Genomic DNA, 25,290 nt, shown 5'->3' with positions numbered 1-25,290 from the left:
TTACTAATTGTTCTTATGGATAATGGAAGTAGATTGCACACTTTAACCGAGTAGTAGGCCAATCCTCTTTGACCGAAGGTTTTTTTTTTGCAGCATCAGGGTGGAGTATCTAGTAACTCTTGTATTTGTAAAGGAACGTAGAGAATAATGTTTACGTGCGTAAGATAAGATAATTTTTATTAAAGCTTTTTGTACAATTGATATTAGCTTGTCATTTGCACATCCCCATCCAATTATTCCATATTCCAAAACTGATTGAGTTATTGCGTAATATATTTTTACAGGTTCTTTTAGGCTTATTATATTTCTTATAGTTTTAAAAAGGTAAATTTGCTTTTTCAATTTATTTTTAATATGTTTTATTTGATAAGTCTGTCTTAAATTCCCATCTTTATAAGTTCCCAAATATTTAATTGAATCTACTCTGTCTAACGATTTACAAATACATTTAATATTTGGATTTTGGTTATTGTAATTACAGCTGTGAATAGTTAAGGAAAGATTTGGATTACATATAGTTTGATTATTAATTTTAAATGTTATGTATTATGTTTTTGATTGATTAAGTGTTAGATAATTTGAGTCTAACCATTTTTTTGACTAAGTTTAAGTTATTTTCAGCCTTTCCAAATACAATATCCCATGATCTTTCTTAAGATAGTAGCACAATTTCATCAGCAAAGCTAATTATAGAGCCTTTTATAGATATATTACAAAGATTATTTAAATAGATAAGAAACAAAATTGGTCCAAGAATACTTCCTTGAGGGATGCCAAATGAAATTTTGTTTTCGTCGCTAGATTTTTTGTCTATCTTTTCTATTTGCTTTCTGTTTTTCATTTAACTTGAAAACAGCTCTAATTCCTTATTAAGGATTCCTACATTCCTAAGTTTTTCAAAAAGTATGTCGTGTTTAATAGTATTGGTATATTTATTTAGTTTATTGTTTAATAGGCCTTGCATAATTCGAGGAAAATACCTATACATTTTTCTCTATTGTCAAGATTATCATATATATAGCTCGTTATTTTGGCTATTGCATTTGATGTTCCTGTGTTTTCTCTGAAGCCAAATTGCTTAGGAAAAAGTATGGAATTTTTTTCAAGATAGGTAATTAATTTTATGTATCTACAACGCTAGTAATATGGTACATAAACGTGAAATTCGCTTCAAAAATATTACCAAGAGCTTTAATTATATTCTATGTAAGTTCTAACCGAAATCTCTAAAATTCCAACTATTAGTTTTAAATTAATAGTATTACCATATTGCTACATTAATCCAAAAAGAGGAGATCTTAAAACGGTTATATTTTAGTGTTATATTTATTTGTTTAATATAAAATATGTACCTATACCTAAAATTCTGCTATAGTAGGCATGAAATTCGTAAGCAGGTTTTAATTTTGATTTTCTTATCTCATAAATAATTTGAACTATTACAGTTTAATCCAAAATTAATAATTATCATTTCTTCAAAGATTGAAGAGTAGTCTTTCTTTTTTCTTTGCATCTTCACGATCAAGTATTTATAAAAATATATTTTCTTTACCATAAGGAAGTGAAGAAGTATTTTAATGTACTGCTTATATGAGAAAATAAGTACACTAGATTCTTTTACATGATTTCAAATTGCGTAATCATTTTTTTTTAATTTTTAAATTTTGAACCTTCATCAAGGCGTAAAAGTAATATAATAATACTAGTTGTCATGGGAATGACCTAAATCGCTATTGTCCTAACTTCATCATCATCATTCCCTTTCCGCACCTAATGGTGCATAGGGCACTGCATTGATACACCAATTGCAGCATATCTTAGTCGTTTTTGTTACATGACGACTTATGACCTGTCATTGCCTGATTAAAGTGGCCACTTTACACACTGTGGAACATTACTACTCTAAAAATTGTTTATTAAACTACTGGTATAAGAAGTATGAAAATCGGAAAATGTTTTCAAGTGTTGCCTAGTAGGTGAAATAATTCAGCCGGATGAATCTCACCCACATGATAAAGTTTTTAGCTCTTTAACTTCACAAAAGTCTACTGATGGAAGAGTTAAGTTAAGAGTTACACAGTGTGTGGCCACTTAAACCAGCCAATGACAGGTTACAAGCCCTGTTAATGCCTAAAATTACACATTCCCTTCTCAAAATATTTTTTCTGTCTTTTGCAACAAATTTAGATCTAAATATTTCGTGTCAACCATGCCGGGAATTGAACCTAAAACCTCTTGCATGGTAGGCAAACGCTCTGACCACTAAACCACTAAGCTAACTTATTGTGCTTACTTGGAGTATGAAATATATGGTAGTGATAGTAAATAATCTTTTTCACATCTTTCAAAAGTATTTTGATATCATATTATATTCAAGGTACCTACAATAAATAATATTTTTTTAGATATAAATTTGGGAATATGGGAGTTAAGGCATTTACGGGGCTTATTTATTTTCTAGCATACTTTTTTTTCACATGGTATTTTGTGGAACGCATCCCCTGTGTAAAAAGAGGGTACAGTGTAGTTATCTAATTAAACACGAACTGTCAATAAAGAACATAAATCGAATTCATGAAAAATACACGTTTGTTATCCTACATTTTTTTTGTGAAAACGTGTTCTACGTAAGGAATCAAAGCAGTCGGGAAAATTAATCAGAATATTTTTCATCGGTAACCTGATATATACACAAATATATTTTATAACAAGATACAGCATAATAAACCTAACAGGTATCTCTATCGCTATGGTAACTAGGCGACCTTATCGATTACTTTACGCTTTTTTTCCATACCAATCTATTTTAATTCTCAATTGAAAATATTCCCTTTCCAAAGATATCGTTGAATTCATTTTCCATGAACCCAAATATAATAACCGATTGAAAGAAATATAATAACCGATTGAAAGTAGTTACTAAGTCCTTTGTAAGAATAAGGATATTGGTCTGTCATAGAAAACGACGAAGGGGAAAGGGAGATTTTGGAATTAATTTCCGATTATGTAATAGATTTTCCTTTTACAGAAAAAGCTTTATATTATTTGGGTAAACATTTTACCCGGCACCACATTATAGCACCTTTTAAATACACGTTTACCTTGTTCTTTCATTTATGTATTTTTGCTCTCTCTCTCATTTCATTCAAACTTATTTTTTGTTAACATATTACAACAGAGATGAAGAACATTTAAGAGAAGGTAATATAGAAGTCTAGGTATCTACGGGGCTTATGACCTGTCAATGGCAAGTGGCCACTTTACACACTGTGTAACATTCACCATTCTGCCCATATTAGAACATCTATATTCCTTCAATCCTTTCATCTGTTGATATTTGTGAAGTTGTCTACAAAAATTTGGACAAACTCAAAATATTGTTAATTTTTGTTTTGGGTTTATAAACATGCATTTCCTTAATATTTCTTAAGGTTATTTTTTGCTTAGTGTTTAATATTTTAAATGCTGTTGATGGTTTTTAAGGTTTCTGTCGGCCTCGTGGTGAAGTGGTCTCGGGTTTGATCCCCGGCATAGTTTACTTGAAATATTTATTTTAAAAGGTATTTTTACGCTATAACATTTCATAATCCCTGGACTGGCACTTGAAACCCAAGACTGATTATTTTACGTTTAAAAAAAAAACAAGATAAGCTGCGATTGGTGTACCAAAGCGGTGCTCTATGCACCATTAGATGCGTAAAGGAAATTATGATGATGACGGGTGGTTTTCTAGATTTCTCAGCCAGAAATATTTTTCAATTTTAAACTGTTATTATGTTATAATTATCTTATTAATATTTAAAGCATTAACTTTGTTACAATATTTTTAGTGTGTCCAATCGTCTGTAGACAAAAGACTGGATTTCGCCCCCTAGGGAGTCATTAACATTAACAATTCACAACAGGGATGAAGATTTTTAGGCATTGCAATATATGAAATAATTAGTTCAGATGAATTTCACAACATTAAAGGTTTCAGATTTTTAACTTCACTAATATCAACAGATATAATAATTTAAGAAATGTGGACGCTCAAACCTTCTGCCGACTTTTTTTGTCTACCGGTTTCGAGACGTACCCGTTTTTACGTCAGAACCCTAATTGTTGTGATATTTAATAAAATTAAGAAATATTTCCCCTGTAATTATAAACATATATTATTTATTACATGTAATATTTCCGTAAAACTAAAACAAGCGAACATTATAATATGAATTGGGCGATCGTGAGTTTTATCACAACTTTTAAATTACAATTGCTTTGTTTATAGTTGTATGGATTCTATTTAAATGACCATTATCATCATTATTTTCACCCAGAGGTGCATAGAGCACTGCTTTAGTGCTCCAATGCAGCTTATTTCGATCGTTTCTATAAAATTGAAGGTAGGGTGATCAGTCCCAGGCTTCAGCTGCAAGTCTTGGAGCAGTGAAATATTGCAGTGTTGAACCACATTAAAAAACAATATTGATTTCATGTCTTCCCTGCCGAGAATCGAAACCAGGACCTCAAACATGGTAGACGAACGCATCAAATACTATATCACGAAGCGGATGTTTGCCATCGAGCTAGGTATATTTACTTACAGACTATATTTTTTATCCACCCGGACTCAGAACTGAATACAGAAATGATAGTGGTAATTAATCAAATTTTTTATTGTTTAAATTTCTTAGATAAGTCTGGGGCTTTGATCATGGTTCTGAATATTAAAAAAGAAATGAATATTAAACTTATCTAATACAATTCATATTGGTATTGTAAGAAAATTCTCCCATGAATACTATTTCGTTATTTTTACGATAACGAATATTTTGTTTAATCTTTTAAATTACAGCTGATCAAATTACCGGCTCGTTGTGAATTATAACTGTAAATAAAACAAGTAAACAAGCATAAAACTTTATTCCCGTAGTCTAAATATATTTATTCCGACAGAAAGAGAGACTTTCATATTCCCTTCTGATGAATGTTTTCCCTCTCTGTTGCAAAAAAAATCAATGAGTGCATTTTGATTATTAATCCATTCGCTTGGGTAGATTAACTTTTATAGAATAGTCGACCGTTCAACAAATTCAATTCAATATGCAGCGGTCTGTTAATCAAAAAACTAAGATGCAACATTAATGCATGTTCATCTATTCTATTGTGATTCGAGATTTAAAACGGTTTACAGGTAATTATTGTTGATATATTGAAATATTTTAATACTAAACAACCCTAACAGTAAACACTACAACAATGATTTGCAGGTGTTCAGTTTGAAGTTCGTTAATTTTTTTTTGACAGGTTTGTCTCATTCACAAGTTTTATCACTCATCAATGAAATCAATCTCAACATAATGCGTTAAGTTAACCCTAAACTGCGTTAGAATTAAATCTTCATTACTTTATATCCCATGAATTCAATACTTCAGAATCTTCGAAAAATTGGTGTTAAGAATTATTTCGGAGAAATTAAATACGTGCGGAAACCAATTCGGATTTAAAGCAGCTTTGTCAACAGATATGGCAATATTTGCCTTAAAACAAACAGTGGCCTACTATAAATCAAGAAAAACAAATACATACGCATGCTTTCTGGATTTGAGTAAAGCATTTGACCGCGTAAATCATAAAATATTATGGAATAAAATGGAGAAGAAAGGAATTCCATCTTGTATTATTAATACGTTGGCAGCCTGGCACACACAACAGGAAAATATTGTAAAATGGGGAGATGCTACATCTTCGCCTTTTTATTTGAAATGTGGAGTCCGACAAGGAGGTTGTCTGTCTCCGGCACTTTTTAATTTATATATGGATGATCTCACCGTGCTTCTTAATTTATCCAAAGTCGGATGTCATGTTAACGGCGTCTGCGCTAACAATATTAGTTATGCAGATGATATGGTATTATTGACTCTATCTATTAATAGTATGAGATTGTTGCTCAATATTTGCGAAAAATATGCAATTGACCACAATATGATATACAATGCAAAAAAATCTGCCGTACTTATATTTAAACACAAGACGTCACTTTCTGAGTTCGTGAACCCATCACCACCTGTATTCCTAGACAACAACAGTTTAATGGTAACTGCAAAAGTCAAATATCTAGGGCACATACTGACTGATAATTGTAAAGACGACCAGGACATAGAGAGACAGAAAAGAGCCATTAATGTCAGGGCCTCTATGCTAGCGAGACGCTTCTTTCAATGCAGTAACGAAGTGAAGAAAATCATATTTACTTCGTATTTGACGTCCATGTATACAGCGGAACTTTGGAACAACTATACGCAAGGAGCGTGGAATAAATTAAGGATCACGTATAACAACTCATACCGACAATTATTCGGATTGCCTAGGTACTGCAGTGCCTCTGAAATGTTTACAGCTGGACGAATAAACACCTTCGCTGCCCTGCTTTGCCAAAGAGCCTGGAGCCTATGGGAACGCCTAAAAAAGTCTAATAACGAAATTCTCCAAGCCACTGCAGAGTGGATCCAATCACCGTTGTTCAAGCGATGGCGCGATATGTTAAGACCACCATAAGTGCTGCAATATAAAATTTTATTTTATGTTTATATTTATGTTTATTGTTATATTTATGTTTATTGTTATATTTATGTTTATTGTTATATTTTTGTTTATATTTATATTTATGTTCATGTTTATATGTTCATATGGTAGAATTGGCTCTGCACTTTATAGCCATTTTACTGGAATAAAAAATAAAAAAAAAAAAAAAAAAAAATACAAATTATAGGAATATTTAAAAAAAAAAACATTTCAATAACATCAATACTGGTAACCATTTTTTATCGATTTTATCAGCCCCAAAGTTTTAACGTCTAAAAAATAAAATAAAAAAACCGTTCTGTTTTTATCTCAAATGTTATATTTATAAAAAAATACGTTAAATTTAATTTTTTTAATGTTTGTATGTAATACGTACAAAATATAAACATCGGCGAATTATTTTTCGATATAAGAGAATACTTAAAATTAGAAGCAGACAGATTAAGATTTATGAACAATTTTTATTGATAATAAAACTCGGCAAATGGAAATAATATATTTACAATTTATTTTCTGAAAAAAGATAATAGAAAAAAACAAAAACCGTAGAGAAAATGGAAAATGAGAAAAGGAATATTGAAATGCGAAAAGGGGAAAAAAGGGAAAGGGGAAAAGAGGAATAAAAGGGGAAAAAGAAAGTGGATTGAAGAAAGGGGAATGAGGAAAGGGAAAAGGAAAAAGGAAAAAATGTGAAAAGAGAAATGAGAAACGGGAAAAAGGGGGAGAACTTGACTCTTTTTACTCTCTTTCCCCTTTATCAAATCTTTGATTAATTTAATTCCAATATTTGAAGAAGGCAAAATTGGCCGTTGACAAGATTGTCAGTGGAACTCAAATCGTGTGCTTTATGCAATTCGCATAAAATTAGTTTTTAATAGTTTGGCATTTTAGGGTTAAACGAGAATGTTTTTTGTCATCGCCTTATCTATCATTCCTTCATTTTGTTTTGAATGAGAGGAATCCAGACGCTATTATAGTGAGAAATTGGATTCACTATACGTTGTGTAAAGTATTCATTCAGTAAATCCCAATCAACCACATATGAATTTAACGCAGACGATAATTTGATTCTCCTATCTCGCCGAAATGGGGGCTAATTGAAATCCATACTGGAATGCGATATCAATTATTTCAAAGACAAATGAAAACTATTTACAGTTAGCTCTGATTTAGCTTAGATCGCATTCCATACTTTGATCTGATAGGAATTGTGAATGATGTGAATAATTCATGGCTAAATAAATCATCAAATTCTCTCTTTATGTTTTTCTACGTTGGTAATTTATTTTATTACGAATTCAAACAGATGTACACATTAATAGTATTGTGGCTTTAGTACATCGAGTGTAAGTCTAAGTACCGACCTGTAAAATGAATGTAATGTTTGCCTTGCGATTTTGAAACGTAAGCGTTTTAATTCGCCAGAATAGACCTAATTAGGCAGAACGTAGGTACTTTTTAGGAACCACTTTGAATAGCTAAACCCAATTTGGTGTAATGCTCGGAGCATGAATGTAGGGGTGGACATTGGACATTGTTTAGTCTCCATAATTTGATTTGCCGGAGTCTGATACCATCCTTTGTCGGCGAGCAGTAGTGTGGAAAGGCTAATGAAGCGATGGGATACAACTATTCACGAATATACTGACTCAAGTACATTTGTTAAAATTATTCACCGTTTAAGAGGAAACGCGGTCTGACTTTTTTCATACAAACGTATTCCCGTATTTTCTCCCTGGATTAGGCTCTAGAGCAATGATTTTTTACACACCATATAAATTTTCAATTGGCATGTCTCTATTGTTTTGCTTTTTTGATAAATTGTTTCTTATGGAAGCTAGAATCATCCAAAAACCAAAAAAAAAACAGTTTTATCTGCCGTCTTCGGACGTACGGTATACAAACATGATTAATAATAAGAAAAACAGAAAAAGAACATCAGTTCTGTATCAACAGAAAATTTCATTCTGATACTCTTTCTTAAAGAAATAACCTAATCGATTCATTCGACGGAACAGCCAAACGACGATTTTGTCCAAAAAAATTAGCAAAATAAGTCGGACGTGCAGTTGTCATTTTTGCATAGTATCGGAGAGGCATTTGGGAGAGAGTAACAGAAAAATAATGTTTAAATACCTATTCATGGCAATTGTCTTGCATCGCAAATTATCTTAAGGGACCACGAGAGCTTTTGTTTTTATCGTTAAATTTATAATTTATTTTATTCAAATTAAAAAAAACGTTTAGAAAAAAATCCCACTTTGTTGGTTTTTTTTGCAATTTGCCGGCAGGGTTTTAATCTAATACTATTTATATTGTACAAATATTATCGTTTGTGATAAATTCAATTAAAATTTGAGAAAAATGGTTTGGAAGAAGTTAGACACTATTTTTAAATGGAAAATTTTACGAAAACTATATTATTCATAACTCAAGTTAAGTATGCGTTTCTCAATGGAATACCGAAATAGATTTTTAAAAATTTGTTTACGAATTCAAAATAACACTCGTTTACAAATTAATGACTTTATTACGGTTTTTTAGGCTGTGCCCGTGTATCTTTAAACATTTTTATCCCGTTAAAAGCAGTCGATGCTAACTGTTCAAAACTGTTGGGAGTTGGGACTAATGGTATTAATTTTTTTTAATGGATGAAATATAAACTTCTAGTATCAGTAAATATACTTTATAGTATATTGCATAATTGAGAAAGTGAGTGGCTTCTTCAATTATGTTACTTGTACTTACTTTAAAAAATTGATCTTCGTTATCTACACATTGTAGAAACATAATCTTATAAATAACATGAAATTTGTTATAACAGCAAGATAACCTAGCATCAACAACTATTTCTGAGACAGATATGTTTTTTTTTTTTAATTTTGTTATAACGCAACAGAAGGCCTCATTATAGTGTTGAATTTCAGCACATAACACCCAAGTTTGAGTAAAATGACATTTTAGTTTTTGTGGTCTCACCGGAAATCGAACCCGGAACCCTATGTGCGTCAATCAAGCATCCAAGTCATTACACCAAAAGACCGCCATATGGGTAGTTCTTCTTACTTTCGCTTTCATATAGTTTAATATTGAGAGAACTCTTCTTACTAGAATAACTTTTGGTTTTTTATTTGCATACTGTGTTGTATTAAATGTGAAATAAAGTATGTACTGGCTTTGTGCTGACTCACAATCAACGCAACCTAACATCACTTGAACCGGTATTACTCTGGTTCGCTACATACCTTTTTACGTATATTATTACACGAAATTCCTACAGTCCAATGTTCTCCTGCGAAGGGCGGCAATGCATTGTGTATGATACTATTGACCTTTTCAAGCTTTGGTCCGAAAATCAACAATGCTGTAGGTCATTTTACTGTTACAAGTCAGGATCCTCACAATTACGTAACAAAACGTATTGCCATAATTAGGAAGTTCAGAGTTTTTTTTTTTCAATACACTATTAAACTAAGCCAAAATATTTTTATTTCATTTTTATAAATTGTATTACCAGCGCTATGATTTTTAAAGTTTTCAATTGTGAAATTACTCCGCCAGTGACTTTACAAGTTCTAGTCGGTGAGTTCTGCCGGTTGGTCAGTTGTCTTCCCGGAAATTTGTTTATTTATTAATTTACAGTAATTCATTTTGAGACTAAATCCCAACTCCATGGGACCAAAGTTCTGTGCTGAATTGAAACGAATAATCAATGAAAAACAAACTTATCACAACAAATATTATGTAAAATTAGACATACAATAAAACGATAATACGAGTACATGGCACATTAATATGAAGAGAATAAACACGAATATTTAATTTACACGAAAAATAATGAGAAAAAAGAAAGTCAATCATTTGAAATATCGTCAAGGAGTTCACAACAGCACAACAGCATCACAACGTGATCATTTGTTGATTCAGAAGAACTTGTGACGTAATTTAAAGTAGCTCGTTTTTTAAATTTATTTCACACACATAACTTTATTACTCATACGCCCGAACACAGACAATTCGCTCTTTAGTTAACCTCAACTTTATTCCTTTTTTCGCCGAGTAATTTACTAGTGAATGTCCATACTTATAAAATAAATTGTTTTATTTTTGTCATTTTGTTGATATTATGCTTGCGTAACCAGAAGGATGGAGAATACAGTTCTGTGTCTGAAATATACCAGTACCCTAGACGAGCGCTTACGATTCGATGGCTACTCTCAGATAAAAATCCTGAAGACGGAAATTGAGTGGAGACTACGGGGATCGATTCCTGGGAGAGTCAAAATAAAACTTTTATTTTGAATGTGATTAACCTTAATATTTTACTATCCGTGTACTGGCTCCTGAAGCATCAGACTGATTACCTTGCCTTCATGTAACAGATTATCGAAATACGCTGCATTATTGGTGTACCAATGCAGTGCCTTATGCACCACTGAGTGCGAATAGGGAAATGATGATGATATTGTGGTTTTGAAGACAATGTTTTTTTAAATGTTCATGAATTTGTACATATTTATTTTGCAAATTTGTATTTATGCATAGTTGTTACATTTTGGTAAAAGGTCTCAAAACTAATAAAATATATACATTTGTTTTTAGACAAATGTATGGATCATGTAAATATTCTAATTTCAAATTTATTACACGGTTTGCACAAGAAAATTCTACCCGGGAACGCATCTCTTACAAATATATATCTTATTTATTTATTCATAAAAATATCCATATTACAAACAAAAAAAACGTATTCCTAACACTATGAGGCCAAGAGCTCTGTGTTAAGTTGGGATATAGCAATATAGAAAGCGGAAGCATGCATTTTATTAAAGAATATAAAATTTAATTAACATCTGGACAACACGCTTAATAGCTCTACTTTAAATCTATGCAATGTCTCGCAGGAGTCTCCTGCAATGGTCTCTTCCCGTAGACAAAATTCAAACTTGTACACCTCTCCTGAAAATGGCTTTCTTTTGGAGAATTTCATATGTTTATGGAGCGCAAAAAAGAAATTTCTCTGAGCAAAAGTCGCATAGGTTTTTGGTATTAAGTAATTCATATAATTTAATTAAAGCTGATAATGGGATGTGTGACGTCATTTTGGCGACCTTGAAGTTGCATTTTCACCATTCAGAATATTTTCCTCTCAACAAATTAGGCCACTGATATTTTGTGGTCTTTAATGAGTGTGAACGCAACCGATCATTCGTGATTTATTCATGTGATTTTTGTTTACGTATCTTATCGTACTTGGATGGTTTTATGGTTTTATGCAATTAAGCCACGCAATGCTGTTTTTTGGTTTTTAAGTTAAACCCTAAGTTTAATACGAATATTTCATTCTATAATAAACTGTTTTATCTTTACCAATAAGGGCGAAACGTTAGTAGTACATATATTATTAGAAGAAGAAGTAAAAATACTTCAATAAAGTGGATTTATGGGGTTATATTATACAGTAACAATTTTTGAAAAATCGTTTTTTTATATTTAATTTTCGTAAAGTACATCTATATAAGTACACGCAGAAATTTTTTAAGTCAATCCGGCGATTATTTTTGAAGTTACACGCATATTAGTAAAAACGTGTCGTGGCGTTTGAAGGTAGGAGGCTGGAGCGGCAGAGATTACCTAGAACGCTGTCTCTTTTATTTACCTGCCCATTTGTAGCACACGAGAGGGATGAATGATCCGCAGACTACACCAACTCGAGTTATTAGAAGCTGCCGAAGGGGCGGAGGGTGTATTATATGGCCCTAGAATAGATGATTCGATGTAAGCTGAAAAAAATATTTTTTTACTCTATGTAATGTGCGTTTAAAACTTTAAACGGGTTTTTCACAAAACGGTGTTTTTAAAGTCGGTGACTAAGATTTCGCGGAAACTGCTAAACTGATCAGTCTCAAATTTTAACACAAGCTTTTTAAGAAATTTTTTTAGTAATAAATCGAAGATTTTTTCTCACGGACGAACATTCCTTTTTTTATGAACAATTTAAGGACAAAATTTTGATGAAAAAACTTTTTTTTTTTAGAAGCCGATATTTTTTCAAGAAATATTATGTTGTTTATTTCTTCGATTAATTTAAAAATTATACATTACTTCAACGAAATCCGTTTGGTTTTTTTTATTTTAGATAATCCAATCCAAATATATCGTGGTCACCGCAAGACGCCTTTTTTGAGAGTAGGTCCTGGAGATCAGCTATAGCAGCTTTCGAAATTATTAGTTTGACAAATAAAAAATGCTTAAGTAAATTAAAAAGTTTAAATACATTCAAAAGTCTTCTCTCGAAAAATTCTTGAAAAATCGCGATTTTGAGGGTACATAACCCTTTAATAATTGTGTATTTTAACCAGATGTGTATACAAGCCAAAATAAATTAATAAAATCTGTATTAATGTACATTTTTTTAAATACACATATTATTACCAAAAAATCAGTAGCTGTTTCGTTTCCAGGAAAAATATTAATGGTCACATTATGTTTATGTGCAAATCCTTGAATAATATACATTACTGAACTTATTACAATTGAAACAATGCATTTTTGTACTCATCAATTTTCTTCTTCCTGTCCCTACGATATGTTGATTGATAAAATCCATATTGTGTCTTGAGACATTATCTAATTATTGATGCATTTTCAATACGCTCTTGACAGGACAATACTGGTTTGGAAGGGATCACATAATTATGTGTCCTTCCATCCTGTATTGTTTTACAATACCGGATTTTATTACTCGGTCTGTAGATCGAAATAAGTGTAGGTACTATAAAAAAATATGACCTGGGCCCCTATTACAAGGGAAAATAAACTGAGCTATCGCCAAAAATTGTAAAGTAAAATCGAATTTTATGTTCTAACATATGTAAATTTGTATGATAATTTAAAGTATATTCGTCGGTAAACTGTAGTTGAGTATATATTTTTTAAATTAACAACTTATCATCACGCCATTTCCCCGTAAGGATAGGTAGAGAGGATAGAACGCCACATCCCTCTATCTTTGCATACATATTTCGCTTTTTCTACATTTATACATCTTCCCTTCCCCCTCTCCGATTATTCTGACTTTAAACATGTCCGTCTTCAAGTATTTGTTGGATTTGGTCTTGGCATGTTTTTCTCAGTCTTCCTCTATTTCTGCATCCATCGACATTCGTATCGTAAATATTTTTAGCCTTTCTTTTGCTGTATGTTTAATGCTTACCCTCCGCCTTGCATAATGTACGGATCTCAACATTTGTGCATTTATCGTACATAGTTTTTCCACATATTTACCTGAGAGATCGCATTTCGACAGCATTCAGCCTACTTTCATCCCTGTTTTGCCAAGTCCATACTTCGCTCCCATCCATCGGGGTCGGAACTAGGAATCCATTATGAACTGCTTATTTTGCCTCTTGCGACAAACATTTCTTTGCCAAGGTTGATTTAAGTGCACCGCTTACTCTGTTCCCGGCACTCACCCTCCTTTCAATATTTTTCTCAATCAATCCATCCCTAGTAAAGATACTTCCCAGATACACAATTTACTATACTCGTTTTAGTATAACCGCATTCACAGTGATTTCACATTTAGTCATACTTTCATTTCTTTCAAAAACCATCACATTCGATTTATCGATATTCATCAGCAAATCGCTTCCCTTGCATACCTTGCTAACCTTTGTCACCAAGAATTGCAGTTCCTATTTATTGTTAGCAAGAAGCACGGCATTATCAGCATACAAAAGACAATTGACAGTTAAATCACCCATTTTTGCTCCCATTCATAAGCCTTTCAGTTCTCTTATACAGTTATCTATATACACGTTGAACAGCTATGGTGACATCACACATCCCTGTTTGACTCCTTTATGAATGTCAAACCACGATGTGTATGATCCATTTACTCTAACACAGGCTATGCTGTCTTTACACAGAGAAGCAATAGCCTGTGTCAGGTTTCCGCTCACTCCATACTCCGATAACACCATCCATAATTTTTTCCTCTGTCGCCTATATCAAACGCTTTTTGCACATCGACAAATGCGCAGAAAAGCTTTTGTTTTTTACCAAGAATTTTTTCTGTCATGTTTCGTAAAGCAAACGTTTGATCCATACATCCGTTTCCAATCATAAAACCGCTCTGAATATCCCACACTCTATCCTTTGTAACTTTTCTTACTCTCTCAATCAGTATTCTTCCATACATTTTGCCAACAGCGCTCAAAAGGCTGATTGATCTAAAACTTCCGCATTCCATTTATATTACTACTACAAAAAAATATGGTATGCATATTGAATTTTTATACAGATTTAAAAAAAATATATCGACAATATTTGAAGATAATTCTGTTCACTTCCCATTTTACTCGTAATATGGGTCTTGACCATCAGACGATGAGCGGAATTGAAATCAACCTTATGTCAATAAAAAAATATAAATAACTGTCATGTCTTCTAGTTTCAATCTTCGATATTTGTTTTCAGCAATCTCCCCCTTTTTAGTGTTTTTTATTATTATTAACAATTACATTATATTACACGCAATCAGTGGGTCAATAACCCTAAATAACAGGGATTGTCATAAACTATGAATTTTTGAAATGATATGATTTTTTTAAATAGTTAAAAACGAAAGTCCTAAATATATGCAGACCTTCTCATGGTTCTTACAATGCATTGAGAAAAAAAAAAGAATTTATAATATACCTTGACATAAAAAACATTTTTTTGCTTTGTTTACGCCACTAAATTATTATATTATGTCAGGTTGTAATCTATATATAAATAAAATATTTTTTGGGTTTTGAGAATTATGAATAGACTAACAAGGTTTTTTTTTACAAAATTAAGAGTACTCACACACTCGTAGTATACAGTAGTGAAACCATTGTTTTTTTTTTTTTTTTCTGATAGTACTGAATGTGGAGCTTCTGAAATCTCATTGCATGCAAACCTGTCCACGGCATGCAAATTATAATATAAAACTATATTTTAAATAAACAAAGCACTGAAATATATCCGAAGAAAGTCCCTTAGTCTTTAAAATGGATTCGAGAATGTAGTGGAATGCTTTCAAATATTTTATCAAACTCAAAAAACTTTAAATCTACGCTAATTAATCGATATTGCAATATCAAATTCAAATGTGGTATTGGTACCTACTCTACAGTATTGACAATATACGATGACGCGCCATGTGCTTCTAAATAATTAGGGGTGCAGAACCTATAAATAGACATAACGTAATAAAAGTTTTTTTTAACAAATAATTATTTATATATACCAATGTATCCACTTTTTTTGTTGACTTTAATTTCGAAATCGAATAGCAATAATTATCTCCCAAAATACCTAGCTGATAAAATTCAAAATCTGTTTTCAATGCACCAGAAAAGCTTATTACGCAAGTAAAAAAATCTCGCAACATTTTCAAGATTTGCTTTAATTGAATAGCCCAGAGAGAATAAAATACAAGCCTTGCTGGACAGCATTCAAATCCCTTTATTAAATGGCTCCAATACACCTATCGGACGTATTAATTAGGAAAAATAGATGTTTAAAAAATCTACTCGTAGGTCAGCGTTTGATTAAGGCAGAAGAAAACTTGTTGAAATCCAACGCTGCCCAAACACTAGATTCAAAGATTGTGTTTTTGCCGTTGCCGGCCCCTCTGCTTTGAAGCAATTGCCTTTACACTTGAGAATCGTTGACAGTCCCAGTCATTTCAGATCTCAACTAAAATCTAACTCCTTTTTTATTTATTTTTTTATTTAGTCTTAAATTAGTACATATACAATATGGACGGGCATGACATACCGATATTTAGGGGGAGTATTTTTCAGGTATTGCTATCGACAAATCCACTCCCCTACAATGACCTACCTCACCCCCCTTTAAATGGCTGCCATTTTTATTTTTACGTTACAATTACGCTAGTGCATGTACAAAAATTTTAATAACTGAGTACGTTAATATTGCAGAACAATAAATTTAGTGTTATTGGCACGATAACATATTGTTCTAGCGCTTATTAAACACATTTTATTGATACTAACGGTCAAACATACCTAAAAACATTCAAACACAGAAAAAAGTATGCGAACAATTTATTTTTTTGTGCATTTCCGCACATCATTCAAAAACTAGTCAGTTAAGTGGTAATTTTTTTATGCTATTTCTACAGCTTGTTATGTTATGTCATGCCCGTCCATATTGTAGAATATATGAATGTTTTGTATTAACTAATATCAAATTATCATGAAAATATATATTAATCATAAACATTTCTTAACAATATATGGACACTTGAAAGCTATCACTTCCAGGTAGCTTCTTTCTTTATCATATCCTCAATTATTTTTAATCAGAAAATAGAATATGTAACATAAGCTTAGTTGGAATGTCAGTTTACGCAGAGAATTGTAAAGCGCCCTTGACGCGAATTTTCACAAAAATGGCGCTATATAAATCAGCCAATCAAAAAAAATATTACTATGAAATATTGTCATCGAAAATAATATTTGTATATATATTTTTTTAAAGTACTTAAAGAAAAATCTATACATTTAATTGAATAATGATAAATTAATTATTATTTTTTAATTATATGATACAATTAAAATTAAAGCACTAAATTATTCATAGCAAAATTGCGTAGGTAGATTATATTTTTATGATTCAGACAATCAGATAATTACAGTCCTAATCCCCGTAATATACACTTTGAAAGACATTGCTTGGAATCTTGACAAAAATTATAATTTGCCGAAATAACTTTTGTTATCTCAATATTTCAACTTAACAATTTATTGTTGTAATATCTAACATTTTTCAATCTTTTCGCACGAAAATGCTGCAAAGCTTTTTAATCGCATGAAATAACTTTTTTTTAATGAGAAATGTTTACTATCGCTATTATTTTTATCTACTTTTCTACGTCAAGCTATACCTAATTGAGTCGACAGATGGCTGACACTTCGAACTATAGTAGATATAAAGAGAGTAGGGTGCTATTCCTAATACCGACCTATTGGCAAAAACTGGAAAAAACATGAATACGCATCCATTTAATCATTTTACAATTTCGTTAAGGGATTCAATTTACGTTATTTTTTAAATTATCGGTGGAATTTTATAAAAACACTGGTCATACCAGACGGAAGATGCTGGTTAGAGGGTGATAGCACTTTTTTAAAAAAACTTATATTTTAAGTCATTGCCTTATTAAGGACAGTGTTTTAGTTTGTTTTTTTTCTTACTATGCGATCATCTAACAGGAAGACATTATGCGATAATAATATTTTAGATATACATAATTTTAATCAATTATATAATGACATAGTTTCTGTTTTCAAACGGATGAAGTAGGCAGTCCTGTGCGTGGAATAGAACCACAACCCTGGACGAGTTTTCGACACATTGGCTACTCTCAGATAATAATTTAACTTTTTGTACATAATGTAAATAGTACATTGGCGGGTTTATTGCCAAACGGCAATTCCTTCCAACCAGCTAATGAAATAAAAGTTTTATCTTTATAATTTAAGTTACAAAACGTGTTTCATAGAAAATAAATTAAAAAGCCAAATTTATTATTCAAAAAAATAACTGTGTTTTTGTATAAATTACCTTAAATCAATACTATTATTTAAGATAAAAAGGGGAATACAGAGGAAAGGAGGATAGATTTTGGTAGAGAAAGGAAATTTTTCTTCAGGTGTGATTTAAATAGAGATACCCTTGATATTGGATTGGAGATGATTCCACAGTCGAGCCGCATGGAGACTATATGAGTTAGAGAAGAAAAAAGGTGAAATTGTGGATGAGAATCAAAATGGTGCTCAGAGAATTAGAACGAAGAGCAAATCCATGAACTGATAAGCGTTGAAATTATTCTCGGAGCTGTATAGGTGCGTTAGGACTATGAAGTAAATTGTAATTTATCCTGTATAAGGATGCAGATCTAATCCAGATAAGTTCATCTCGTTGTGTAGCGGTTGGCGCGTTTGTCCACTATTCTTGAGGTCCTGGGTTCTATTCTAAGCAGTGTGGACATGAACTTTTGATATTTAAGATTGTCTGAACTGCAATATTTCATTTTACATGGACTGCCACTTGAAGCGTCAGATGGACCCCTTTTCTTCATGTATCAGATGATCGAAGAACGCAGCATTTGGTTAACGATAAAGTGCCCTATGCACTACTGTGTGCGGAAAAGGGAATGATACTGATGATTCTTAATGCATTTAATCAAATTCGACAGATTTTCAAGAACTCACTTCCGTCCACAAGAACTACAATGTTTAATTTTTATTTGACTTGTTTGGTTGGTATTAGGCGTCATCTCCCATCGATTCAGTGACCATTATAAAGTAGGAACCTTTTGTGTTATTCTGAACTCTATTTATTGAAAGGTATATTAACTTACCCATGGTATACCTATGTACATTAGTGTTTTCATCAACCTATTCACAACTGTCGTCCCTTTGAATTTTACCATGGAAATATGCGTGGTACAAATTATTTTGACCCATTGTTAACAGCTCTCAAATTTCACAAAACAGATGTTTACCATAAATTTTACTGGAATATAGAAAATAACATCATTCTTTTAGATTGTAATACGTAAGTCAGTTACATTTTTGTTTTTTGTTTGTTTTTGCGGTGTAATCCTTATCGTCTTTATTTAAATTATTATTCCAGCTGAACTGATACGATGGCGTATGTATATTAATAATACAATATATTAATAAAATGATTTTTTTTTACTTGATAAAGGAGTTATCATGTGAGTGTCAAAAAAATATATGTCAATTATAAAATAAGAGCATGTATGTACTGCATTCAAAAAATAATATAACTTGTGTCAATTTTTTTTTTTTAATATTTACAATAATTTGTATCGTTTGTTCATATCCGGTGGTGCATTCGGCGCTGCGCAAGTACCTACTCCAATCGCAGCGTATTCAAATAACTTTTGTTCCTTTTTTTTGCTATCATTTTTTTTTTTTTTTATTAATCATTATTATCACAAAGTATAATACAAATTAATTACATTCCAGGAATTAATACTACCTGATTCGGGACATATTCATAATAATAAAGGAACAAAGCAAGTTTTGCATTGTTATAACTAAATATATCACATCAATATTCGAATTCAAACTGGGTGGTCCCGTGGTAGTATTATAGGCTCACGGGCCAAAGATCCAAGGTTCAAATCCCACTTTGCCATAACTCGATTTCCATTTTTCCTGCACAAGTTACGAATATTTACGACTTTTAGGAAATGGTCTGAAAATTTAAATATTTGAGTAAATAATTAGAACAAGAATTTCTCGGTCTTCCTCGTTTTCTGCATCTATCAACATTTACATCGTAGATCCTTTTAGCCGTTCTTTCGCTGTCCATTCGCTCTACATGTCCAAACCAACGCAGCACCCCTTTCTTGATTCTGTCAATAATGCATTTCTGTATTAAGTATTTCTTGTTCTTATTATTTCTTATTCTCAAGTATTTCTGTTTAAAAAAAAAACAAATAAAATAAATACATGAAAACTCTTTAAAAAAAGAAGAAAGCGGTAAATTTAAAGCTTAGGCAGAAAGTTTAAAATAAATGTTTAACTTCCAACCTGCCTGGAATCAAACCTAGGATCTTAAGCATTGTAGGCAAACCCGTCAACCACTAAAGTGGCCTTGTCTTCACTCAATTTTCTTTTTCAGGGTGTTAACTTGAGAGTAGCCATCTATTCGAAAACACTTGTCAAGAGCTCTGATTCTATTTAACATGCAGAATTGTTTTCTTTATCTGCCTGAACACAGACTGATTGATTCACAATAAATGGAAAACAATGGAAAAAACCTTTATCAAATTTTTTAAAAACCGTGAATTTTTTTATTTTTTTCGTTTTATTTAAATTGCTCGTTATTATGAACGACTTATTTTTTATTATAAATTATTGTAATATTATAAGTGCGTCGTCATATAACCTTTCCAATGAATAATCAATCTACAAAAATCACTTCTGATTATTCTAATCTATACCTTATCATGCATAGCGCACTATTTCGGCAAATGTACATCCAGCAACCGTAATATAAATTGTTATAATTACATACACAAATTTACAATTTATACAAAGTTTCTTTGACTATCTAACTAGGGTTATTTACCCCGTTCTAAGAGAGTCAAAAAAATATATGAAAAACAGTAATCAATATATTGAAACAATTATAAAGGTAGTGGACAAAATTAAAAACCTAGTAAAAAATGAAGTAAAAACATAGTAAAAAATAATATAAAAACATAGTAAAAAAAAAATTCCAGTAAAATGCGTAGTAAAAACAGAATACTTAGTAAGAAACATATTTAAAGCCATAGTAAAAAAAATATGTTTATAGCAAAAAGCAAATTAAAAAAACCATAGCAAAATACCGAGTAAAAAGATAATAAAAAAAACACAGTAAAAGATGTAATAAAAAAAAATTGTATATAGTAAACAAAACATTTTTTTTTAAAACATAGTAAAAATACATAGTTTCAAATATATATTATTTGTATTATTCTTACTGACTAAAACCTAAACTTTATTTTTGCATAATTTAGATTATTGGCGTCATCTCCTAGAACCTAAATAATTGAGGAAATAGCTTGATAAAGAAGCTTGTGTAACTTTAAAACCGGTCGGTACAGAAAAAAAATGGTTACTAACAAAGTTGTTTCATTATTATAATTATAAACTTGTTTCTTTGAATCAATTGTTTTTTTTTTTTTTCATCATTGATAAACTATAACTTTTTTCCATATTCTAAATTTATATTTTCAGAAAGCAACAACGTAACATATGGTTTTTATTTAAGTTTTTTTATGTATAAATTTGTATTTAACATTTAATCAGTTTCATTCAACAATTTTTGGTTCATAAATAAAAATATGATGTGATTATTCATGTTCTATATGAAATACAATATATTTTGACCCTTAAACAAAGGAAAATTATCTATTGTCTAGTCTGAGTGCTTCTTACCTCTTATCTATTGCAATTCTCGGTGCATTGCGTGCCTTCAAAGTCCTTATCCCTAGTAATAAATAATGAAGCAGTACTATAGAAAGACACGAACAGGTTTGAAGGGAGTATCTTGTTAGGCATTACCTGATTCATAATAAATCACTCAATTTGTAAAGATACAGAATAATGTTGTTAACATTGATTTATTTACCTCATTTACCTTTACTGAAAATTAATTGTGGTTATCTACCTGTTTGATTTACTGAACATTTAACGTATCAATTAGTAATAAACTTTAGCATAACTTTTTATGTGATCAGGAGAGAGATTAATAAATCTAATTTAATGTTTTATTGTACATTAAGTGAATTTTCCAGTGTCTGCTGTGTCCGGGCGGGTGAATTTTACAATTCTGTGTTTAAACTGGAACCAGAATACTGAACGAGCGTTTCCGACTCGACGGTTGCCCTCATGCAACAGTCCTGAAATCGGGTGGAGATAAGCTTCGTAGTTTAGAGGTTGGCGTACTCTCCTACTTCGTTTAAGGTCCCAGCTTCGATTTCTATGAAAGTTAACATATAATATTGATTTTTATCATTTTTCAAGCTCCAGTTTTTCATTGTTCCTGATTTGTCATTAGAAGCGTAAGACTAATCACATTTCCTTCATATAATAGATGTTCGAAATACGCTACATTTGGTTTATCAATGCAGTGCCTTATGCACCACTGGGTTCGGAAAGGGGAATGATGATAATTATATCTAAAAGTCTTATTCTTTTTTCATTTATTTTGAGTTGAAATCATACAATCAATAGTCTTAAAATTGTTCAATAAGTTATCTGAAAAAATAAAATAAATTGCTTTAAAATCTTTTAAATAAATACATGTGTTCTTAATAAGTTTTCATATTGTTAATAATATGTGATATAAAGTATAAGTTTATTTGAATGATAAAATAAATTAATAAATCATTCCTTTATATTTGTTTTATTATACATTATCCTATATTATTTATGTTTATGTATCATGTATTATTGGCACATATATATACTTTATATTTGTATAATAACGATTTTTAATTTCTCCATTTGATTAGCTAGGCATTTATTATTAAGTAGTTTTAGTTTTTCTTTTTTATGTTATTGTTTTATTAGTATAGGACTACTTATGCTCTAAAGATAGAAAATCTCCATCTTAAAACAGGCTGTGCCATGTTAGATGGAGAATATAATAAACAGAGAACAGTCCGTTTTCATTTTACATCAATTGGTTTTATATAGATTTCTTGTTATTTATGTTGATTATTTTTTTGCCATAAATTTATAAATAATAAATAAACCGAACTATATTTTTGAGTATGCTCCAATGTTAAGCAATCTATTATTTTTCTGTTAACTTTTACTTGCAACCCATTTTTTTCCAATTTAATGTAAACGCAACGGTTTTTTAGTAGTAAACTTTTTTATGCTAATTTTTTTTCTGAAACTGGCCACTATGTATGTGTATGTCTGTCCAATTTTTAGTTCAATGGATTACTTTATCTTAACTTTTTTATGCAACCCGTTTTGACTAAAACGCAACGTTATTTAAATTATTTTTTTATGCAACTGGCCGTTACTCATGAATGACCATATTGTAATAATTATTTATGTTTAATTTTAACTAAACTGCATGTAATCCTTAGTATGGTCCTTACGAAAAAAGCCTTTACCGCATTGAGGTATTCAGCATCGTGTATTGTATAATTCGTATTTTATTAAGGTCCCTGTAGTACTGTTACCTCGAGCCTTTCATACACGTCACCAAAACATTTATTCCATAATCATGTTTTTATAATTTGAGTGTCTCTTATTTAAGTACCTATTGAAAAATGGAATCGGGTTTCGAATCATCCAAAAGTTTTTTCATTTTTTCTCACTATTAACCCTCGACAAATCCTGGGTTTTCTCTCAGTTGGGTAGTATTGAGTTGCCCAACCACGAATGAGTCGACATAAAATATTTAGTCGTTATTGGGCTCCCACAATATTATCCAAGACTGTTCTTAGGATCGGAATCGTCCCTCTGTCAGTTTCCCACGGCTCAATTCTTCTTATTTTTTTAAAGAAATGTACTGTTTCAGTAAGTTAAACGTTGCACTATTTTTATTACGGCCTTACTGATCAACTTGGTATAAAGTTACGCCTAGGGTATAAAGTTGGAGAATACGGATGGAAATACCGTATTCTACCACTACGCCTAGGCGTAACTTTATACTAGGTTTATAAGTAAGGCCCTTATTTTATTACCTTGCACGTTTCGTATTTGTGTCCGATTTCTATAGCTTTTATTATTTTATTCTGTTCGAAACTTTTGCTCAAGCACCCGATGACAAATTGCTTAAATATCGGTTTTAATATTTATTTATCTTTTAAATCCCCGTAAATATGTTTTTTTCTGAATAAAGACTTCTTTGAATTTTTTTCAAATACAATGTCACTATTGTTATGATGCTTAGTTTGAATTATCTATTACACAAGCTTACTTGTTTATTATTGGGCATAAAAGATCGCATATAAAGAAGTCGATTGTAACTTGATGTCTTAATTCACACAGTTTGTGTATAAAGCAATAATATACTTAGTCTGTCAGCAGATTAAATGATATTCATGAATTCCTACGCCCTTTGCTAATAGGCAATTAAGTTTTTTTTTAACTTTCCAAATTAATCATTAAAGAATTTTGAAAGTAAAAAAATCCTGACAAAAGAATGACAAAGACTAAATTTTCCGGAAAGTGGGAAGGAGAGGAATTCACAGTTAAGCCGCAAGGACACCATATATATTAGAATATATGTCAACTACCGGAAGGCAGAGTGGTTGAGAAATTAAAAGAGACTAGACTCCAATGGTACGAAAACGTTAACAGACGGAATGAAAATCACGTGGTCAGACTTGGGTTAGACGCCCCTACGCAAACCTGAGCTCGAGGTTGTTAATAAACCACCCGGTGGACTAATATTGAGAGGGACCTGAGGAAGGAACAGCTGACCAGTGAGATGACACAAAATAAATAAGATTGCAAAAAAAATATCAATTTTGGGAAGGATCAGAAGATTTATTGATAAGGACTCCTGCAAAACTATTTACAAAGCAATTATTGAACCACACGTTAACTACTGTAGTAGCATTTTATTTTTATCAAACAAAGAAAACATAGATAAACTAACTGTATTACAAAATAAAGCCTTTAGAATCATTTTGAAAAAAAAACAGATATACGAGGGTAAAGTCGATGGTAAATGAAATGAAATTATTAACATATAAACAAAGAATATTTTACAATACAATGATATTTGTTCATAAAATTATAAACTCTAATAAAAAAACAGAATTTTGGAAAAAAATTGATCGGAACCAGCATGAACACGATCACAATACTAGAGAAAAGAACAAAATTAGACTTCCATTTAGGAAAAAGGCAAAGTCACAAAATTCAATTTTATTTAAAGCAATTAAAAAGTATTACGAAATGGAAAAAAATATTTATGAAGAAAAAAACATATCAAAATTTAAAATAATGGTCAAGACATATGTGATAAACAATTTATAAATTAAATATATTTGCAATGTTATTATTAGAACACTCATAACAATATGTATGATATGTGTGCCCTACTTTAAGATTTAAATAAATAGGGAAATCCGGAGACTGCGTACCAGAAAGGCCGACCCTAGAC

General features: G+C 31.1%; 1 long non-coding RNA gene across 1 annotated transcript; it reads right to left on the bottom strand.

Annotated features, from left to right (window-relative positions):
• Window positions 1–4,422: 4,422 nt before the first annotated feature.
• On the bottom strand, window positions 4,423–8,433 carry LOC148275671 (uncharacterized). Its single transcript, XR_015823966.1, has 2 exons — window positions 6,746–8,433; window positions 4,423–5,411 (listed from the first exon to the last, which is right to left on the bottom strand). It is a non-coding gene; the product is annotated as an uncharacterized LOC148275671 (long non-coding RNA).
• Between the last annotated feature and the right edge of the window lie 16,857 nt (window positions 8,434–25,290).

Source organism: Micrasema longulum, unplaced genomic scaffold, assembly GCF_059751315.1.
Source record: "Micrasema longulum isolate JH-2025_06_02 unplaced genomic scaffold, ASM5975131v1 h1tg001365l, whole genome shotgun sequence".
In the NCBI taxonomy this organism is placed as follows: Eukaryota; Metazoa; Arthropoda; class Insecta; order Trichoptera; family Brachycentridae; genus Micrasema; species Micrasema longulum.
The sequence above is the reverse complement of the archived record's forward strand: the minus strand, read 5'-3'. Positions and strand labels throughout refer to the sequence as shown.